The 19,000-nt window shown below is 35.7% G+C and overlaps 1 long non-coding RNA gene across 3 annotated transcripts in view; it reads left to right on the forward strand.

Moving 5' to 3' along the window:
* LOC137860494 (uncharacterized) overlaps window positions 1–19,000 on the forward strand; it is a 565,043-nt gene that overhangs the window by 330,228 nt on the left and 215,815 nt on the right. The window lies entirely within an intron of this gene.

Here is a 19,000-nt window from a genome sequence, read left to right on the forward strand (position 1 = left end):
TATGACATATTTCCTGAAAAGTGACTAGGAGAAGTTACAGTTTCTCATCCACATCCAGTTATGTCACTTTGGCTGGGCCACAATAACTGACTGTATGTGTGCATTAAGAATTGAGAGATTAAGTAAAAAAGGCTGGGAACAGGAAAAAGTGCTTATAGTTGAGTAGTGAAGCTCAGCTCCATATTAACTTCTTCAGCTATAGCAACTTATTGAGCATCTGTACTCTTATTTGCCATAGTTCTGGATGTAGAGAAGAGATTTAGACTCTTTTGGTAGGTACGAGCACTGACTGTGGTGGTAGGTTAATAGTACTGGAAATGACAGCTTCCAGCTCTGTGATGGATCATGCAGAATATTTGAAGCGTCTTGCAGACCATTGCCTGGCACAGGACACTCTTCTGTAATAAAGAAACGGTGCCAACAAGGTTGTACTTAAATTCCTATTCCTCACAGACTCAGAGGTCTGAGTGAGTCTAGGCATCAGGAAGTGTATACAGTAGATTTGCATTTCACAACATTGAATACCCTCTTGAAAGAGATTTACAGGCATGGGGCAGTGAACACTTTTTTTGGTTGTTTTGCTTTTAAAAATGCTCAAATTACTCGTGGATCTGGGTCAGCAAAATAACGGCATTGTTGTACATATCTGAGAACTTTTACTGTCCAAATAAATTATACAGAAAAAAGTATCCACATCTTTAAGAAGTAAAATTCTCTTCATGCAGGCATGTTCACTATTTTCATACCTTTAAACTTGAATTTTATTTTATTTTTTTTTTACAAGTATGCTGTGTTTGTTTATAAGTGTATGAACTCCTAATTGTATAAACACATAACAGATGTCAAGAGGGAATGCCTTACCTTTTGTTGACTATTTTGCAAACTTACAGAGCCAGGAGACATCCTTGAAATCACAAAAAAAAAAAAAAAAAGTTTTATAAAAGTGACAGAGGCACAAACCCAAATTCTGAAACCTTCATAAATGAAATGTAAAACTTTAAAAGTCTGGATTTCTCTTCAGTCTCTAATGAGAGCTCATCTCATTAAAAATTAACACCTTTTTATGATACCTAATTTACTTATAAATCTTATTGCCACTCATTATCAACTTTCATGAACATCTCAATCAACCTTATGATTAAATCTATTTTATTCAGGCTATTCTTTTCCCACTGATTTTAATTCTACCTTAATGATTCTCTTTTTCTCTCTGAAAATTATTTCAATATATTTTAATATTTTCTCACTGTTCACTATTTTCATACCTTTAAACTTGAATTTTATTTTATTTTTTTTTACAAGTATGCTGTGTTTGTTTATAAGTGTATGAACTCCTAATTGTATAAACACATTAGCATCCAGGAATATTTTTTGTTAGAGGTTTCTTACTTCCCACAAGAGTTTAAATGCAAATAACAGATGCTGCATTTTACATTTCACTTTAATGTTTTTGCAAGCAAAGGCAACCTTAATTGTGACTGAGAAACCACTCAAGGTCAACCCTGCCATGTGACAAGGTATTAAATTCGATAATCCTGACCAGGTGAAATGACCACAGGCAAGCAATAAAGTCTATCTATTCCCTAGAGTTCTGGTATGCCAGAAAATTATTAGACATACATTCTAGGAAGGTTTCCTATAGAATCTGAAAATGAACACATTATTTTACCTGATTATCTACTGCTTGAAGGGATGATGTTACTCTCTGACACATTGTACACTAATAACTAAGAGTATATAAAAAATAAAAAGACAGATCTTTTTAATAAATGTTAAGTCATCTTGCAGATAGTATTCATCTTCATTCTCCACTGGTTCATGTGGTGTACTATGTCTCAGAACCTCCTATGATAAGTTGTTTCTTACCATGAGACAAATAAATGGACAGGGGCTTCCCTTTTGTCCTCTTTATAAATTACATTCTATTTTGTCAGGTTCTTAAAAGTGCAAATTAGTCTGTTTAAACTGAGTCAAGCACTGTTTCTTAAAACATTTCATAACAACAACATATTTCAAAAGATTATGATGATTCTTTCTCTTTGTTGCAGTGATATATAACAAAAGCATTTCAGTGCATTTCTCTCAGCAAATGAGGGTTCATTGAGGAATGTATTGGCAGAAACATGGAGCAATACTTCTATTGGCAAGACAAAATCTCAGTATAAGAAAACAACTTGGTTGTTTCCAGTGATGTGTATTCTAAGAAAGTAATGATAATTGTTCCGCTAAACCTCAAGAAAAATAAAGGAAAAATTAAGGAAACTGTATCAAAATGTGCTCTTCTTAATTTATTTCAACAAATGCATGCTTAATGATATTTTTGTCTTAATTTGCCATGTGTTAGTTTAGTGTTAGGAGCACTTTCAGTAAATACTTTTAAGAATAGGTAGGCATTTAACATATATATTTGTTTAAGTACTCTCCAGAATACTGGAATGTTGAAATGTAGCCAGCATCTTTTATCCAGTAATGGTTTGTTTTAGCATCTGGGTACTCCAAACTCCTGTCAGTCATGACAAATATTAGCTTCTTTTTTGTTTAATTTTGTACTGTTTTTGTCTGTACGGTAGAGAATTAGCTATAGAGAACTGTTTTAAGGGAATATTATGCAGTCCGTCATTCATTCACACTGCTCCCATGGCATAATATTGTTCCTTTATGCTCTGTTGTTGTTACTGTTCCAACATGGATGGCCTAATAATCAGATAATAGTCATAATACAAGCTTTCTTAAAAAGCTTTCAAACCTTGAAGTCCCCATTGTATGTTATTTGGAGAAATAGTTTTTAATATTTGCGTCTCAGCTTGCACGGGCAATATCATATTATCTGAAATTGTGTTCTCCTATGATGATTCCCTCAGGTAAGGACTCCACAGCTTCAAAATGTTTTTGTCCCATTTGGCACAGGTAGATTTTTCTGCTACTCAAACATGAAATAATGGAAAGTTTTGTTTGCTCTTGTCTCCAAAATTTTCCTCAGTTCTGTCTCACTAGATCATGCTTCTGACTTCTTTTCAGACAGCAGGTGGCGGAGTCCTGAGCCTATGGATTCCCCTGATTAAATAAAAGAGAGATGACTAGATATATTTCCTACCTAAGTGACATGAAAGGATGTATTTCTATTACCATTTTTACTTGGAAGTGAAATAAAATTCAAATGCTTTGAATTTAACAAATATCCCTGCTTAAAATACTTACCATTTTCTGACCCATGGGTCATTGCTGTCTAGACTGCTTCAGGCACCATGCTCTCTGAAGGCATCCCTGGTGGCTTCTGACATTTAAACTGTAGACTTTTTTAAGAGTTGCCTCTCATTTTTTTCTAATAAAGGAATTTTGTTATTTTTAGGGAGGAACTGAAATAGTTCTATTCCCTGATTTTAGGTAAATATTGTCTATTTAATCATTCCATTTCTCTTTAGCTGAGTCTTTCATTTAGAGGAAGTTTAGAAAATTTCCAGTAGCTTTCTTGAGCATTATTTTTTTATCAATGTGAATAAAATAAAATACAGTAGAATGTCCACTTTTTTTTTTTTTTTTTTTTTTTTTTTTTTTTTTTTCCTAGAAGGCTAATCTCTTCTGTAGCGTATTCTGAGAGTTATGCAAGAGAAAACCTGAACAGGACAATGCTAAAATACCGCACGTTTAGAAAGATTATGAAGTTATACCTGTGATAGCTTGTTGCAGTCAAATGCACTTGAATATTAGTGATCTCAGATTGAGAGCTCTGGTTGCCAGCAAAACAAACTGTTAGGCCACTGTGTCAGGATGCATTGATTGACTGGATATAATGCCACCAGTTGGCACTTAAAAGCCACACATGCTCAGCAATAGCAAACTGAAGCCCTTAGAAATTGTTTCTAATTGCCTAACAAAGCAAGCATTGCAGTATTTTCAAATTATATTCTATTGAGACTGCACATTACAAAATATTTAAAATACTGTTCAAATATATAAGTTTTTTTAACCAAATTGAGGTGTCATAATTTAAGTATCTTATCCCGAGGCAATTATTTGATTCTTAATTTGATAGTGCCATACTGTCTATAAAGTATGTGTAACAGTTACATAAAAAAATAATGAAAACTTAGTTGTATTCATAATCAAGTGGTGACATTGACATTAAATAAGTAAGTTCACCATGATGTTCTAATCATGTAATTGGCATTTATTTATAAACATAATTCTCGGAGATAGCTTGATTGCATTCATTATTACCAGTTGGAGCCTCCTTAATGTTTCTATCAGCCTGATTCAGAATGCTAAATCAGGGTACTAATGCTGGAATTTACTCCTAACTCAGGCTGCAGGTTAATGTTTTCGTCTTTTAAACATTTCTGAACTTAAGTTCTCTCTTGAATCTTGTTGTAAAAACCTTTTGCCTCGTGAAGTAAATCTATGTGTCAGCAAAACTAGACAAGCTTATTCATTACAATTAAAATAGACTAATCTGAAGCTAGTTTATTTAAAGTTTGTTTGTTTTCAAGTCATCTCAGGTTGGTTTGACTATGAATTTCTTTACTGCCCTGCATACTCATCTGGAGACAGCACCTACCTCTTGAGGTATTCTTGAGGTATACTTCAGGTATTGGCCCTTAAAAAAAAAAAAAAAAAAAATTAAAATTAGTTATTAAGTAACAGAAAATCAACAGTACATGCCTTCTGGTGGTCATATAAAGGACAATTAAAATAAACTCTTTACTGTGGATGAAAAAAAAGCTGACTGAGAAGTTCTAGCTGTTCTTCCAATCAGAGCATCTCTGTATTGCTAGATAAATATCTATTTACTTTTTGAACTGATAAAACATGCATGCTAATATTGTTTATTTTCATCAGTGAAGCACATAAATTCCTATACCTTAGAAAATGAATAAATTTCATCTGTGAATAGGAAACACTAATATTGTTAAATAATACCAATATATATATTTATATACATATACATCTATACACACAAACGAGGTACTTTTAAAGTTAAGTGCTTGGGCAGAAGATGTCCCTAGCATTATTGATCTTGATCCTCTGCTGAGTTTTTTCTTCTCTACTTATAAAAGAAAAATCTAGTAGTGAAATTCCCTCAGTGGTAACTTCATTTAATGTGTTCTCATGCATTTATGTCTCCCCAGGTGAACTCAAGTAGAATTAAGCAGGAAAGGGTGGTTAATTTGCTTGCATTCATTTTGAAAGAAGATGCTTTTGCTGCACTCTGCTGAGTCTTTGCATGAGTCTCTTTGGCAGATATTAGTGTTTCTGTTACTAAACTGAATAGAAGGTTGGTAATAAGCTGTATTGCAACCCATTGAGGTTCTGTGGAAATGTAAACCAGATAGTACATCGTGTAATTTAAGAAAAATTTCCTAAGTGTAATACAGGTGGGATAGCAGTTCTGTGTCTTATTAAGATGTCAGAATGGAGCCATTATCTGAGACAGTACGGTACGCCAAACTGTTGTTATTTGTAGGGACATTTGTTGGTAGATTTATTTATTTATTTTTAAGGAAACAATAAAGCCATCACATTAGCCTTCTTAAGGCATTTTGGCAAAGTATTCTTTGAGGAGTCCTAAATATGGACACTTAAAATTCATCCTATGTGCCTCTGATATGTGCCTTTCACCATTTCTTTAAAAGAATATCTGACTTTTGCCAGGCTTGGAGTGTTTGAAAATATGTGAGTACTGTAAGACTAGGAGAAATAATCAGATTTGGAAACTGAGTTCCTTGAATATTCTCTGCATTGAGCATGTTCCAGCTTTGAGAAGGACCTTCCTTCCCATTAGACCCTTTACTTATGGAGGTCTGAACCTCCAGATCTGTGAATGCAGGGATTTACTTTCCTCGGAATTGTATGATGATGGTGTCAGTTTCCAGATACCAGAAGAACTTGTTGCCACAATTGCTGTGGAAACAAGGCTTCGTGTCTGGGAGAAGGAAAGCTTTGAGTTAGACTGGGATTGCATTTGCCCAGAGAGCAGGCTGCAATATTGGATTGGCAGGGAATGGAGAGTTGGGGAGAAGGAGAAAGTGAAGACTGTAAGTCAACAGTGAAGGGGAGACTGAAACTGGATGTTACAACTGGCAGGTTTGCCCTGTTCTTGTTGCTGAAAACTGATTCATAATATGTTTGTGCAATGAAGCTGAGCAAGGTCTCATACTCAGCTTTAATGTGCCTAATTTCTCACAGTTTAGCACTGTAACCTTAATAATCATATTTTAATTACTAATCAGTGTAATGTGTGCCAATATGTATATGGGTGCTAAATATGAATTTCTGGAAGTAATGTTGTAAAGCAAATGAACTGCTATACACTAATGTTGTTCTTTTGAAAGTTAATTTATGTATCTAGTGATTCCCTTATAGAGTCCCTGTCTGGAGATTAAACCCAAGGGTTTAAGGTATTAATTAATTTTAAGTATTTGACCTCATCTTTTTAATTAGAGGGTAATCTGGTACCTGCCTGATTTTCTTGCTAGAGCTTGAGTATTATTCTTGATTAAAGTCTGTCAAAGGTAAATCATTTCTATGCACAGAGATGCCCTGTCAGGGCTGTGGGTGTTTTGAGACAATGCATCCAGAGCAGATATGTCTCTATGTACCCCAATCTTGTTTCACCTTCTTGTTAGGAGTATTGCTTCTCTAAATCAGTATTCTAAGAAACATAGTAACATAGTTTCAATGCATAGCCTAGTAAAAGCTATTATTAAAATTATTAAACAGTTTTGATGGCTGTAATTCACTAATGGAGCTGCAGCACCCGCATAAGGTCCTTTTTCAGAATTGCTAGCCTGAAGTATTATGATGAAATTGTTGGGTGAAATCATGGCTGTATTGACGTTGATAAGAATTTTAGCATTCACTTCAGCAGGAACTGAATCTCACTCAGTAGCAAAAGCACCAGGGCCAGGACCTTTGAGCTTTCTCTGCACAGGATAGAAATAAGCAACTGATTTTTTTGTCTGTTTGGAGGAGCTGAGGCCAGGACAAACATTCAGAGGCTACACACAGCCACCTGTAACCATATGCCATGAGCCCGCTTGCTGTTGCTTTTTGATTCACTTTTTCAATCCATGGGTTATTATCTTAGGAAATAATTGAATCGTAGAGAATTTGGGGCTGGTTTCTTGAGAGTTACACTTGTCTTTACCAGCATGCCCATATTAAACTTGATTCTAAATAAAACATGAAAGATAAAAACTTTGTTGTATCACTGTTCAAAATAAATTGAATAATTTCCTAAAACATAGAAAGAAAATTCCCAAACTATGCAGGCAAGGAGCAAGAACATTACTGATCTTGTCTACATCTGTGAGTAACTTGGACCAGTATCTGCACAGTGAAACAAGTTTCCACGCTGTACCCCTTTCAAGGAAGATTATGTCAGACTCCATCTAGTGCTGTCCTGTAATTTGAATGCTGATCAGTGTTTGGGGAGAATCAAATGTTCTCTGCTCCACAACTTCTGGCTTAGTTTCAAGTGAAAGGCAGTGATTTATTTCCTTTCTGCTTCCTCTAAGAGCACTTTGTGATGCAAAAGCATGTGCTTAAAAGAGCTACTGCTATTTTTCCCTCAGGAAGAATGTTGCTGTTTTCTATACACTATTACACTATGTGTTACTTTTGCTCTGCTTCTGGCTTTCTGCCTTTTTCTTTTTTTCTTTTTTTTGATTTGTTTGTTTGTTTAATGGAAATAGCTTATTGAGGTAAAATATTTAGTTTGATTCCTCTTTTTTTTTCTTTCTTTTTTTTTTCTGGGAGAGCGGGTAGTATAGACAGATGATGAGTCACTGAACTGCAACTACTGATGTCATACAATTACATGAAAAGTTTCTTGATCTTTCTTTCCATTCTCTTTTCTTGATTACAAATTTTCAAGATGGTGAGCATTAATTCACATCTGGTTGCTATAGTGTAATTTATGACAATCAAAGACAGAAAGATCCACAAGTCCAACTTTACAATTTATAAAAGCATGGGGTTTGTGGTTTGGATTTTATGTTATTAGGGAACATTCTGCTTTAGTTTTTAAAAAATAAATATGTGCCCTCCTAGTAAAAAATGGTAGAATATAAAAGAGCATTCAGTTAAAATGAAAACAAATATCCAAAATAAGCATAAGAATTTACCCTTTTATTTTTGGAATAGTGATTATATGCTCACTGGGGGCTTATTCATTAAAATAGTAATAGCCATCATTTACTCTCTTTCCACAGTGAGAGCAAAGTGACCGTGCAAAAAGGAACTGCCAAAGTGATAATCCAGCTGTTTCTTTCTGCTTTTACCTTCAACATTGCAGAATTCATAGCTACATTAAACAGTAGGAAAATATTTAGAAAGATGGGATTGTTTCTTGGGGGACAGAAGGAAGCATGGGTAAAGCCATAAATGAGTAACTTTGTGAGGCCAGGGAAAATGAAACAGTCCTAATAAAGCAGAATGTCATTTGAGAAGGTCTTAGCATGGCTCAGAAATGTGATTTTTGCCACTGCTGGTGCATACCGGGCCTTCTTTTACTCTGGCAGAGAGCCATACCTGGCCTACACTTCCTGCGTCTGTTTTCCCCATGTCCAGCGGCCTCGTGCCTCTGGGCTCCCCAGATGCAGCTTCAGCTTCAGGTGACTGCCAGGGCTGAGAAAGGGCTGGTGGCCTGGGGGTAAGGACATCACAGTGGCTTGGAGTCACTATGCCCCGGCCCCCAGCTAAAGGGAGCAGGCAAGGGCCCTGTGCAGCTGGTTGGGTGAAGGCCCTTCCCCACCTCTGCCCCGACTGACCAGCCTCCTGCAGGACCCAGGGGATACTGGGGGGGCAAGTGTAGCACCAGAGAAGGGTGTAGATACTAAGAAGATTTCATAAAACTGTTTTACCAGTTTTATTAATGAGAGTTTTCCATATTACTTAAATAGTTTTGCCTCTTAGGCTGTTAAAATGAAACAAACAAACAGAAAGAAATAAAAAAGATTGGATTAACAGTAAATTCTTGGTTCCATATATACATAGTGGTTGTTTTTTTTTTTGACTATGGTAAGTTGTTAAACACAACATTGCGTGGGGCAAAAGGAGATGGAAATTAGATATGTTGAACACATGGGAATTGCTAACTGCAATGGTCAGGTTTAAAAACTAGAATAAAAGGGTTGAACAGTTGAGGTAGGGGATCGACAGTAGGAAACGTATTGGATTAAATGGACAGAAGCAATGTTACAATGTGAAATGGAACTGAGACTTTGTTTTCTAGTCAGGAGATTGAAGTTCTTCCGAGGATATTAGAAGTTAGGAAATTATGTAGGACCTGAAGGTTAAGAAAGTAAATGAGTGTCGTGGTTTAACCCGGCCGGCAGCTAAACACCACGCAGCCGTTCGCTCACCCTCCCCCCTCCCTCTCTGGGACGGGGGAGAGAAATGGAAAGTGAAGCCCGTGAGTTGAGATAAAGACAGTTTAATAAGACAGGAAAATAATAATAACAAAATAATAATAAAATAATAACAATAATAATACAATGGTGATAATAGGAAAGTAATAATAGTATGTACAAACAAGTGATGCACAATGCAATTGCTCACCACCCGCTGACCGATGCCCAGCCTAACCCCGAGCAGTCCGGCCCCCTCCCCCCAGCTAGCCACCCCTATATATTGTTTAGCATGACGTCAGATGGTATGGAATACCCCTTTGGCTAGTTTGGGTCACCTGTCCTGGGTCTGTTCCCTCCCAGCTCTTACTGCACCCCCAGCCTGCCCGTTGGCAGGACAGAGCAAAAGACTGAGATGTCCTTGGCTTAGTATAAGCACTGCTCTGCAACAATTAAAACATCAGCATGTTATCAGCACTCTTCTCATCCTAAGCCAAAACACAGCATTCCACCAGCTACTAGGAAGAAAATTAATTCTGTGCTAACTGAAACCAGGACAATGAGAATCAACTGAACTTCCTGGGTACAACACATGACTGTGCCCAAGGAAGCACAGGGTTGTAACTATAGGTTAGTCATAAGAGGAAAGAAAAATGGAGCAGATCCTAGCCCACAGAATGCAGTGTAGCTCCAAGTAGCTGCCTTTTTCGTTGACAAGAAATGGAGCCTATCAATATAAAACAGATATAGGGAAGGACCTTCTGCAGAATCTTTATTTCTGAAAATTAGTTTATTTTAGAAATAAAATAAAATAAAAAAAAATCTGTGCTTGCTGAGTCTATCCCCCACGTGTCACTGTAGGAGCACATTTTATTCCTGAGTTAACATTACTATTCACTAGCAGGAAAAGAAGCTGGGCTACATGCAGAGTTTCTGGGCTTTTTGAAAATCAACCTCATGGTATATACTATGTGCTGTATGTTAAAAGTTGATCTTTTTAAATGTAAGCTGTTATTTTCCTAACTATCTGACAACCCACATAAATTCACAACTGCTTTTATGGTGCTTTTCCATTATTTTTTGTTGCTTGCTAATTACTTTTCTGGTCCAATTTCATTTGCAGTTTGAATAAATAAACTGTTTGGTTCTGCCTTCAGGTTATTGTAGGAATAGTCAATATGCAGCTATAATAAAATCATAAATTTCTTTGAACAGGCAATTTCAAACATATCCTTCCACAGGGTTTTAAAGTTCTATTATTGTGGAAGTAACTTGCTTAGGAGCTGGAAAGTTTTAGTGCTAATTTCTGAAGTTTGGAAGAAATTGAAATAGAATCATACATAGCTCTATGTCCTGCACAGGTTGTTGAAATATTTGGCTGGTAAGTTAGGTAAATATACGTATATTGGAATGCAGAACATTGAACAATTTTATTCCTTTTTATCTAAGTTCAGGGAAGTTTTGGGCTGCAATCAATAAAGTGGGAGGAATCATTAGTAACAGAATTACAGCGAAACTATGTATTTACTGCATTTCACCATTCTTATCCTGGGTAAAATTTTGTAAACTAAACACTCACATCCTTTTCTATGATGCTACCTTTGGTAGTTGATCATATGAAGTGGCATCATTCCTTCTTGTCCTTCTCACCTTCATACTACATGGGATTATCTTTATTACTTGGATGGAATTTTGTCCCCAGGCATGCTTAAAAATTTTAAAGAAAATTAGATCCACTAACTTCCAGTAAAGTATCACAGAAATTTCATGTTAACATTAAGGACAGGAGGGTTCTTAAGAAGTAGGATTCATTTTCCCACTTCTGTCAGTGTGGGAGCAAAGTTAGGTCCTGCTGGGTGTGGAGATAGCAAAGGGAGTGCAGAGGTGGCACACTGATTTCACTTTCATAGTTATTCTGTTAACATGCATAAAATAACTTTGTTTCCTACACAGGTTCAGTTACATGGCATTTACAGTGGTCTCCTGGGTCGTTTTTCCATTTGTAGTTAGATGTTTATTGTTCTTGTTGTGCTCTCCAGTGATTGTTAACCTGAGTGTTGTAGGCTTGTTGGGCTTTGCTGTTGCAGCCAGGTAAAATCATGACAAACCTAGGAGCATGTATATCCCATTTGCTTAAATACGTAGCTGACTTATCATATCCCTCAAGGCTTTGTAATTAGATAATAGAAAAGAAAATGCCAGCTCCAAGTAGCTTTGCATGTATAAGCTTGAAAATAATAAGGTATTAATTGCATTTTGTCTAGTATTTATATCAACACAAACACGTTTGCATTTGTAACACAGAGCAGTGGGCATAGATTAACTGTGATTGGTGTATCAAAGCAACAAGAGGGATCATTAACAGCACCATAAATGGTAAAAAAAAATACTTAGGTATATCTAAATAGTCACAGAGATAATTGCTTTTTAGCTGCCGCACAGCTATTTAATATTCTTTAGAGGTCAGTTGCTTAAGCTGTACGTATTACTGCATTGTGCAAAGGCAGTTTGTAAGAGCTGTGAATAACAGAAATGTATGAAAGACCTTATGATATATAATTGCTAATAGGCCACTGGTGGCTACTGCCTCAAGAATAAAAATTAGGATGTTTCATGAAGAGTAATACACATCTGGTCAGTGTTCTGCTGATGTAATATGACCTTGATCTCTGGACTAGAAAAAGAGATCATGGTGGCAAAGAAATTAATTCAGCTTGGTTAGCCTACATTAGTGGCAATGGATGAGGTAATTTGTCAGGCCACAGCTAAGTTTGCTGACTAAAATTTCCTTTCTTCCTTCTCTTTCTTCCAAATAATGGACAGCCAGGAGGATCTTTAGCTGTTGCATCTAGAGGAGATTTATAATCATTGTTGTGTGCTGCTTGCATAATGTATAAGCCTTGGGAATAGTCCAGTTACGTACTTTCATACCTGCCATAAGTACAATATTTTAGCAAACACTGAATTAATTGATGTTTAATCAGCTTGGAAGGGGTTTTTGAGGTCAGGGTCACATCTAAACCTTGTATCAACCAGAAATTTATTTATTTTTTTGCTCTTTATTTTAAAGCCAACACTTAACTGTGTGTTTCTGTTAATTCATCAGAAGGTGTGTAACCAGCCTCGTACAATATGTCGGGCCAAAACTCTTGAAGGTTGAAAGCTTGAACTCATGAACCCAATAACTGGTTCTACAGTGCTACAGTCTGCAATATTTTACAAGTCCTAAAAATCAGAATGCTGCTGCTTTCTATGCTGCAAGGATGTAAAATGTATACCAGCCTTTTAAGCTTCTGTAATGTTAAGGGGAGAAGCTATGAGATGCCTTACAGCATGCTTGTAAGTTTTATACACAAATGACTTCTCTGATGCTGTTACATGCATCTGAGACTGCAAATCCTTGTGCTTGTCCATGTGATTGCAAAACATAGTATTTATCCCAACTAATGTGTATCAATGTGTTTCACGGCTAGTTTTCCATGAAGGGATTATCTAGGCACTGAAGGATGCAGCCGGATTTCTGACCTCATTTACTCTGTTACAACATGCAATTGTTTTTGACGGCAAAAGCTGCCATACTTAGCTTAAGCATTGTCACATACAGGATATTTTCCAAAGAGTGTTTTCCTTTGCTTCTTTCCAGATAACTTTTTTTAGACCAGGTAAAAATGAGATAACAGACAAAGAAGTGGTAATGCTTTGTTTCCACCCTAAGGTGTATTGTACAGTTGGTCCACCAATGCATTGTAACATGTGCAAAGGATGCAAAACACATAGAATATGGAAGAAGGGATGAATTACTGGAATTAAATGAATCAGGATAGGGAGGTCACTCATGTAACTAATGGCTCTAGCAAACAAGCTCTGGTATATCTGGTTGGAGCAGACAGAAAAAGTACAGCCCTCACCAGTCTGTCCTTGTCCTCTTGCATCCCCTGTAGCAAAACTGGCAGAAATACATACTTGTTTCCATGCTAGCTGCTGCAGTGCGGCCCTAAATATTATCGCAAAACTTTTTTAATTGTACTTTTAAGCTAATAAAATAAAGGTGTAAGCATTGGTGGCTAAAGGGTAGGGATATTTTTTCTGAGTGGTGGGACCTTCAGCAAAAGTAAATCAGATAGTTGAGGGCACTAACAGCTGAAACTACAGGAACTGTGCAGTGCTTACAATGAGTCACGTCAATACATAGCCATCTAGATATTTTGTGTTATGACTGCTAGAAGGGGGAATCAACCCGTAAAGAAATTAGAACAAGGGGAAAATTATGTGAAATCAGTTTGAATTTTATGGAAAACAGGCTTTATCATGCATCATTCGGGGTGGGGGGCGGGAAGAGATATTAATCAGTTTCTGTTAAATGTATTTAAAATAACTTACTATGGATTATAACTATGGATAAAAAAAAAATAAATATATATTCAATTGATTAAAACCACTGACAACTTCTGGAATTGATTATAAAAGGTGATTGCCATAGTATAAGATTGCCATAGTATAAATGTTTCTAGGCTGATAGCACAGATTATATGATTCAATATAACAGTAGTGTCTGAAAGAAGGCATCACTTGTAAAAATTACACACATTAGTCATAATTCATAGATGGGTAAACAGCTACAATTGCCACCTTCTCCCCTGCTACAAATGTGTGGCAAAAAATACTGTCTGCACTAAGGCAACCCCTTCTAATTTTCTTGCTACATTTCCTGTGTAAAAGGTCTCAGAAGGGCACATGCTAGCTGTAATGAATATAGGGAGTGCTAAATCAAGAAACAGACAGTGGCTCATAAGGAAGAAGATGACTGCTATGAAAATTAGCATGGTATAACTGAAAAAAAAACACTGAAGCCATTGTTGGCTGCATTCAGAAATGTTTTGTTTTAGACCATGGCACAGGGAATGATTTCTACTCAATAAAATGTTCAAACACAAATCTAGACCCACTAAAGTAACATTTCTTAGATCTCCAACTTCCCTGTGACTTCTCAGTAATATCTTAGGTTTATATATCCAACTCAAATATAGCTTGTGTGAGCAGTTAATAACACTGTCTCTTGGCACAACTAATCTAAACTGGCATGAATTTACTAAAAGTTATGATGGCATAATATTATATCAACTCAATATTGATGATTAGCACCAGTTAAGGTTTCATAACAATATACAGAATTATGCTAAGTTATATGAATTGTGACATGCTATTTTATATTTATATTATATATTAATGACATCCAGCAGTAATTCATTTTCCAAAATGTACTGAAGTTTCTTTAGTGAAACTAGCCATTTTTGCAAACTGTGTGAATAGTTATTGGTCTGCTTCAGTTTGTGCTGAACTGAAGAACAGTAAATTTTGGATAATGACGGGAGAACAAGTTTTAATCAATTCTAGAAACTATACTCAGTACTCTAGTACTACCACAGTACTTCAGTGACATTGTATCTTTTAACTTGAATATTCTTCCTTAAGAGCTTCTCTTCATAGCTACATCCATCTTTGAGAAACAGTAAGTGCCTTTTTAGCATATTGAACCATTTAAACAACAAACAAGCAATGGAAGTTGTATATATTCCTTATATTAAAAAAAAAAAAAAATCTTAATTTTACCCTGTATGATGATACTTGGTTGGTTTATTAATTATCACTATTTTTTGTTGTCATTAGTTAAAGTCAGTCTGCCTTATTAACCTTGTTGTTTGCTTTTAATAGCCCATCTAAACATTTTCTTCCTGCTCTTGTCTTTGCTTGTATGATCAGTCCTGTTATGTACTGCTATGACCTAAAGTAAACATTGGAACTCAGCATTTATTTTATCGATAACCATAGATTTAGTTTTCTTTAGATATGGTTTTCCTTATGTAATACTTTCTTTAGTGATTAATACATGAGTTGATTCACCTTCCCACAGGAACATTTTCATTCCTGATAGACTTTGACATTTAAAGTGTAAGTCTTCTAGTGACAACATAGTACAAAAAACTCTAGGAGACAGGTTAAAAAAAAAATAATAAATTAAAAGAAGATGTCACTGAAAGTTTAAAATTGCAAAACTGCTCCTACTTGTGAACTGTGACTAACCCAAGTGGAGACGGTTTTTTTCAGTAGTTGGACTTGAAAATTATTTTGTAATTTATCACTCTCAGGTGTCACTGTTAGATAAAGAATTTCATTCAGCATGCTATAGCACGTCACTTGCCAGTGTGAAAACCTGAGTCTGATGTAATTCTGATAGGTTAGAATTCCAGTGCTGAAGTCCAAATCTAATTTTTTTTTTTCCCTTTGGCTACAGGTTTTAATAATAATTTGAGATTTTACGTCTTCTACCTTAGAGGCATATACATGTACATTTCAAAATATTGAAGTCAGGTATAAATTCATTTACAGGTAAAAGTTTTCTATCAGAACCAAGTGGTTCTGATAGAAGTTATTTTCTCCAAAGCACCGTAGCTGCCAATATAAAAAATTAGAACATGTTTTAGAGATTTCTGAAATTGTATGTTTCCTTTACTGTCTACTTCTATAGTGAGGAAACGAAGCCTGAGTATATCCATTTACTTCCTGGGGAAGCTCATTATACCTTCTGTGACTGACAGAAGATCCTGGAAAACGTTAACAGGTCAAAGCTTCCACCCTGACAGGAGTTGGCATATGTTCTAGGAGGCTATGAAAAAGTTTAGCATAATTAAGAATCAGCATGTTTGCATCTTCCTCTTTTGTTGAGGTGACTCCAACAGTACCTGTTCACTCTCCCCGTTTAGTGTGTGTGGGGAGAGGGAGGGGGGAACATAGAAGAAAAAAAAAAAAGAGAGAGAGAGAAAATTGTTGTAAATCAAAGACAGCACAGCAATTTCCACAATTACAGGTTTCTACCTAACAGCTGATGGTTAAAATGGTAAAGCCTCCCAGCAGTCACCTCTGTAGGCAGGGAAATATTGGTACCTAGAGAGGAGCAGTGCTCACAACCTCAATATATCATCACTTCCCATTTGCAGGGGCACAAGTACCAATGCCACAGCTGCCTCTGGTCAAGGGCCAGAAAAACAGTCCCATGTTTTATTGAAATTGGCTAAATCCAACATAAAAATGAGAGATGGTAAACTGTGAAATAAAGCTAAACCTTCCAAAAAACAAGAGAGCTATAACAAGCTCACTATTTCTATATGTATTTTTCTCTGCTTTCTTTTCCCTTCCTCTTTCACATCTTTTAGTCAATCTTTTATAGCAGTTATGTATTCCTCCAGGCTGTTTCCTTCTGTAATTTTTAATCTTCTTTAATTGTTTTCTAATTTTTCCTCTAAAGCACTCTCCTAATCTTTAAGGCATTTTCCTTTTTCCTTATTCAGCTTTCCTGTATCAATCCATCTATTTAGCTTTTTGTAATGATACCCCTCTCTTTGGCATTCAAGTACCATTCCCCAGGATCAACCATAATATCCCCTCCTAACAAGAAAAGTTTTAAAAATATTGCTAACTTTCTTATAACTGTTATTTAGGCAAATATATAAAATGAGAGTAGTGCTGTGATCATAATGGTTATTTCAGGAAATCTAAATTAGTCTTAGGTTTTGAATTAGCTTCCTAGCCCTGAACTTAACCTTCTGTATTTAGCCAGTAGACAAACTTCTGTCTTTTTCTGGGATTCAATGGAAAAGAATATCTGTACCCATACATCAGAGACTTCTCAGTATGTAGTATGGCATATCAAGAGGTAATTCTTGCCTCTAATTCCATCGTCAGTATGTGTTTGTTCAATACTTTTACATTCTCTTCTGCCTTTTCTTTTGTTGTTGTTTTGTTTCTTTTTCTCATGTCCTCTTTATATTTTATGGGGATGGTATCTCTGGGTAGCAAAATAAAAATAAAAAGTAATTCTAGATTTATACCATATCACCCGTGAGTGAGCTTGGTCGTCCATCCTTGGTGTCTGTCTAAAAGGAAAATTGCTAGGGAACTGTAATAAATGGAAAAAAATATATTAAAAAATCTATAATTATGTATGTTGATAATAATTACTAGCTAAATGATAGGAAGTACTTATGAAATTTTAAAAAATAAAAATAACTTTTTTTCATATACAAAGCTCTCATCTATCTGGGCTATGAAAAAGCAAAACAACATCCTACAAACAATATAGATAGTTACACTATAACTGCAGCTAGCCAGGGTGCATACCAAGTAGTGTTATGTGCTGTATACACATATTATAAATGACAATCTCTGCATGGATTTGCAAGCTAAAATCTGGCATAAAATCTGCTGAGACAGACGAGAAGCCGGCTGGGATAGAAAGACATCTTAATGGTGGAAACTGGCTGTGTTCAGGTCTTGGCTATCCAGTAGCAGCAGTCATAACTCTCTCATTGGTGAATCAGATTTCTATTGGAATTATGCAAGAGGGGTACAACAGAATATTGAAAATATTTCTTAGAGAAGATGAAAACCACAGATCATGCATCTTTAGTATCACTACATTAAGAATTTCTCTAGAAACAACACGATAGGCTGCAAGGAGATCAGCTTTGAGAAGCATTGTAATAAGGACCAGGAACATTTATTTCATGCAGTGGTAAACAAAGATTGAGGAGGATATAAACTGTGTTATCTAGTTCAATAAGCAAGTAATAAGCAAGTAAGATTATGATCTTCAGAATAGTGTTTAGAGTAAGCTTTAAAGGATGAGGTTGCAGATGTCATGACCACAGATGAGGAGATAACAATGATTCCAGTTTGAGAAGAGAAGGGGTGTATATGTTAGTTTGTGGAGTGTGGAAGGTTAATTAAAGAGGACTTTGCAGGAGGAAGCCTCATGACTTCTATTCAGTCTATGTAGATGAGTGAAAAGCAACAAAATGTTAAAGTTGAAGCTAAAATTAGAAATAGAGCAGCAGAAAGCCATTGGTGATGTTGACTATAATAATTTGGGGGGGGGGGATGGAGCTGCAAGGACATAGAGTAGTAGTTGGCAGCAAAAAGTCAATGAACATAAGGCGAGAGTATTCTACATGCCAGGCAACAGCTATATTTATGTATATAACTGTAATTGAGCCATAGTCTGATGATACAGTAGCATTCAAATAAAACTAGCCAGCAGTTGTAGCGATAGACTGGTATAGACTAGAATCTGCAATATTGATATATTCCTTGGCATAATATTTATTCAAAAAAAAAATGTAGAGGTAATATAGATATACAGACATAAATATTTCATTTCATTTTATACCAAAATTTCAAGTAAAAAAAATAATATATATATATATATATATATATATATATATATATGCTTCTGAAATCTCCTTCTGCTGTGGGCAAATTAAATTTCTTTCTTCTCTCCTTCATCTGTAACATATGTAAGTAATATTAAGGATGTCTGTGCATGATAAAATTTTCAATATGAATTGCTAATGGCTCTATGTGTATAAGCTCAGAAATCAGCATATAGATTTTTTTCATTTTAGCTGTTTTTCCTCTTTTCTCCTTGTCAGCTGTTTTCTAGATTGATATCACTGTGAACAGATAGAAGTTCTAAAGTAATATTCAGCCACTGCTCCAGGGCTAATTACTAGAAAACAAAGTCACAGACCAAGCTCCTGACAGCACAAGCCTCTCCCTCTCCTTATGTCTTTGTTGCCCTACATTCACTCACTGGGATT

This window comes from Anas acuta, chromosome 8 (assembly GCF_963932015.1).
Source record: "Anas acuta chromosome 8, bAnaAcu1.1, whole genome shotgun sequence".
NCBI lineage: Eukaryota > Metazoa > Chordata > Aves > Anseriformes > Anatidae > Anas > Anas acuta.